Below are 4981 nucleotides of genomic sequence, written 5' to 3' on the forward strand. Positions count from 1 at the left end.
CATAATCGGATTAAAAAATTGCAAGGAATACAAGTACAATCAATAAAGAAAGCCAAACCGCTTGCAGCTCATATCCTCTTAAAATCGTTTAAATACAGATTTTAATGTTCCTTAAAGCCGTAATTTTGCACTTTATTCTAAGCCTTGTGAATCTTTTCAATCTGCCATGTGAATGAACTCCCAGAGGATAACAAATGTTCGCCCTCCCTTCATGCATCATCAGGAATATCGTGCAGCAACAATTTCCAACAGCGTCAGATGCGTGAATAGCGAGCGTTGACTGGCTGCTCGGAGAGCAATTCATGCATACCCTCCCTCCATCGCGCCTGGCATACAACTGATCAGAAAGTGAAGAAAGCCTTATGGCTGCGAAGGGGGAGAGCCGGGGCATGGCGTTATAGGGACGGCGGTTTGCGCTTCTGCCCGTGGAGTGCGGCGGGATAACGCCAGTCCTGCAACTAGCAGAGCAGTTTTACGGTGATCCGGCGTGGTCTGCGGCCAGTAAGGCTTACGGCGTGTGTAAGAAGTGATAGTATGGGTAAAATTCTGTGGAGTAGGACCTGTTGACAATTGACTATTTGATTCAGCAGGCTGTGGAGTGAGCCTGTGAGGTAGGTGTTGCTTAAAGTTGGTGTGGGGAGATGACTCAGTTACGTACAGCTTCTTGGGTGTGAGCTGAGTTTAGTTCTTGCATTATAGGGTAGGCGTTGGCGCCAGGGCTTGTTTACGAGCTAAATTTGTGGTGTAGGGCTGCGCTCCCGTAATATTCTATTGCTCCCTAGCTCCTAAAATTACGGAATTGCTAAATACTCCGGCGAGTTTGAGGGATCTTTTGTTCGCCACGTGTTTTGCAGTTTAGCATGTTTAGAGGCTTGACCCTAATTGGGAGGACTTGTGCTGTAAAGACGTGTGGTGTACACCTAACTGTGAAACTAATCACTAAAATCACGAATAGTCTTTACACTGTAAAGTGAAAGAAATGACCAAACCTAATAAAGATAGCTTTCAAGGCCCTGACCCTCCTGAAAGTGAAAGCTCCCAAGCAGAAATTGAAAATCTAACGGACTCCCAACTGAAACACTTTGTTGCTGGTGAGGAAGTCTGGAATGATGCTGAAGTGGCTGTGGAACCAACTAGTGAAAGACAGAAGAGAAAAGCTTCTGAGGATCTTACTCCTGGAAACCAACAGAAAAGAACCCAAAATTCTGGATCCAGAGAAACAGAGATGCTGCTAATGGAAAGTTGCCCAACCAAGAAATGGAATCAACTGTTAAGAATAGACCTCTGCCAGACCCAAAGCCAAGCAAACTCAACAGCCTGGATGGCAACAATACAAGAAGAGGACAAACAAGGGCTATAGCTGACAAAAGACCAATAATATCTGAGCTGGACACACAAGACAGAAATGATAATTGTGTAATCCTGATCCGCCCTGCCGATGAAAGTTCCCGCAAAATGCTAACCTCTCCTGCTAACATGGTGCCAATCCATAGGTTATTCAAAAGAACCTGTTCTTATGTCATTTTGAACCGATCAACACTTCTTTATGGACCGATCGTAAAACACACCTTCACCGGCAAAAGCTTTCACACTTCTGAAGAAGGTGAGCTGACAGCTACACTGGCTGCGGGGCGTGGGTAACTGGCAATACTGGACACATGTATTGGTAAAGCCAATAACAAAGATATATGTCTGAAACAAACACAGAAGAAACACACATTAATAATAACAAAACAAAATTTAAACCACTCCTTCTAAGGGAGAAAACCAGATGATATTAGGAGGCATGACCTAGAAGTAAGAAAATACACTATGATACAATACAGATAATGTTCTGCGACCCTCTTCAACGTAAGAGTGAACCTAAGGAAGAGCCTAATTGCCATTGATGTGGAGGATCCTAATGATGTGGAAGTCCTGCTACCAACTACATCCCTGGGCCCATGGAACGTGAACTGCTCTCGACCTAACCAAGCAAGGTATCTATATGGAGTTATATCACCTGTGGAAATTGATGCTGACCTAGAAACACTTCAGGCATGCCTGAAAGTTGAAGGTAATGCTGAAGTAATCTGCATTGAAAGACTACAGCGTCAGCAAGATTGGACAAGAGTCCCATCAACATCTCTACGTTTGGTATTCACAGGAGAGGCTTTACCGCTTCACATTAAGTTTGGCCCCATCCGCTATAGAGTCCACCCCCTATGAATTCCCTCCACTCCAGTGCTTCCGCTGTCAGTGCCCAAGACACTCAGCACAGGGATGCCGCAGCCCAGTACGTTGTCTGGTTTGTGCTGGACCGCATCACGTAAGTAGCTGCAACAGTAGTGAAATTAAGTGTGCTAATTGTGGACAGCCTCACAAAGCCAATTCAAAGACCTGCCCTAAGTTGTACCCCTGTGCTGCTCAGCGACAGCCAGTAAGAGCCACAATGCAACCTCTGACTCAGAACCCAGTTGTTAATGATGCCAATAGTGGGTGCCCTAGTGCCTGGGGAAGAAGGAACTTTGGAGGGACAATGGTGCAGACTGTTGGCGGTTCTCAGGATTCAGCTAGCTCATGGAGTGCTGCAGTGTGCTCTCCTGGGACAGGATGGCATAGCAGCTGCACAGTGGCAGAGGTTCATCAAAGTCTGGGTAATTCTGGGACCAGTCAACAGACATCAGCTGCGACCAGTGCTCAGAAAATCTCTTGCTGTAATTGTAACCCTAGGAATCTGTCTGGTTGGTGTTATCCAAGATTTGTTTTCCTTAAATACCTCTTGAGTCTGAGAGCAAGTGTAGGTCCATTGTTATTGATGCACTTGCCAAGCACTTATCTCTACCTGCAGATGCTTTCACCAAGGTCACCTCAACAAGCCCTCCAGTGCAACTGGAAGCCAACAAAAGAGGTTCCAACCCATCTATGTCTTCCCTAGAAGCTGCGGCTGTGTGCTCTGAGGATGATTTAGCCATGGCTCTAGGTGTACAGAATTTTGAACTCATTCAGACATCAGAATCATCTGATATGGACTCGGCAACACAAAGTGGTTCAAAGAAGGATGAGTGGCCCGTAATTCCACCCAAGGGCAATGAGAGGGGAAAGGCAGCTGGCAGAAAGAAGAGCCCCAGAAGTGGTCCAACTAGGTCATCCTCAAGAGTTGAAGCAACTAGGAGATCATCCCAAAACCGACAGCGCTTACCCAAAAATAAGTAATCTGATGGCCCCATTAACTTCACCGCTATCTATCATTATGTTGAACTGTAACAGTCTATACACCCATTTAGCAGAAGTCAAGTTGTTACTGTATACTCAAAAGCCCAGCATCCTGTGCCTCACTGAAACATGGGTGACTGATAAATATTTGCCTACCTTCCTGGGATATTCAACCTACAGATGCAATAGAGATGGTAGAGGGGGAGGCCTCTGTATGCTTGTGAATAGTTCCTTGTGCTATCAGCGCCTTACGCTGCTCCCCTACCCAACAGGAATCCTAGAGGTGCAGGCAATCAGTCTCCGCCTCAGAAATGCCACAACTATATCCATCTTAAATATTTACAACCCTAATGGTGCAGTTACCCTCCAGGAATTGACCTCATACACTCAGCAACTTACCTCACCATATCTGGTAGTCGGTGATTTTAACGCCCACTCTCCTATCCTGTCATCTATCTTGTCATCACGAACAAACACTCTGGATGCTACTGGACGTGCTCTTGAGGAGCTGTTGCTGACTGAACCACTGACCTTGATGAACCCTGTTGATTTTCACACCTACATAGACCGTCGCACTGGAAGCCCAGGATGTCTGGACCTAGTGCTGGTCACCTCAGATGTATCTCCTGGCTTTAGTCTCAGATGCTTGCTAGATGTGGGAAGTGACCACTTCCCAATATTAGCCACCTCTGAACTCTCCCTATTGAACCTGGATTCTGTTCCTGTGCCACGATGGAAGATTGCCCCCAATGGACTGCAGCAGATCTCAGCTTGTGTACCTACATCAACTATAATAACACCTGCTTCCATCAATGCTCAGACAGTAGATTTTACCACAAGGATAATAAAAGCTGCCTCTCAAGTCTTTGACTCTACATCTGGTATACTGCCTCTAGGCCTATTTCACCATGGTGGAGTGAGTGTCAAAAAGCAGTGCTTTCCCGTCGGAAGGCGCTGAGGACTGTTACCTGACATCCCTCCATGCTTAATTTCATAAACTACAAGAAGAAGTGTGCAGAAGCTAGAAACTGCTTGCTGAGGCACAAGAGAGAATACAGACGACACTTTCTGCAAGAAATAAATCATACTGTACCTATCACCGTTGCCTGGCGCAAGCTCTGTCTCTTTCGTGCTTGCCTCCCATCACCAGAGTATCCTCTAACTGTAAATGGACAACTACTCACAAATACGCTGGATCAAGCAAACCTATTATGTCAGACAATAAGCACCTGCTCTCAGGTCAACAGAGCACAAATCCCCCTTATGACTGAAAACCACCCTCTGGATGATATGGACCTTGGTGCCCCATATAACAGAGACTTTACCATGGCAGAGATCCATCGTGCCGTACAAAGGCTGCGTCAAACATCTCGACAACCACCTCTCGGAACTATTGCTGCTCTTCAATCAGAGTTACTGTACAGGTGTGGTCCCGTCTGCATGGAAAGAAGGAGTTGTTCTACCAATTTTGAAACCTGGAAAGGACCCTTCACAGCCCACATCATATAGGCCTATCGCACTTCTTTCCTGCATTGGAAAGTTGTTCGAGCAAATGGTGGCTGCTTGACTGGAACACATTGCAGAGTCCCAAGCTCTCATCTCTAGCTCGCAATGTGGAATCAGACGTGGCTTGAGCACAATGGACGTTTTACTCAGACTGGAACACTTGATACACTCTTCCCAATCTGCTTCGGATGTCTGCCTTGTGGTTTACATAGACTTACAGTCTGCATTTGATAACGTCTGCATTGACTCACTTATATTCAAGCTCAGAAGTGCAGGACTC

This window comes from Hyalella azteca, unplaced genomic scaffold (assembly GCF_000764305.2).
Source record: "Hyalella azteca isolate HAZT.00-mixed unplaced genomic scaffold, Hazt_2.0.2 contig5087, whole genome shotgun sequence".
NCBI classification, from domain to species: domain Eukaryota; kingdom Metazoa; phylum Arthropoda; class Malacostraca; order Amphipoda; family Hyalellidae; genus Hyalella; species Hyalella azteca.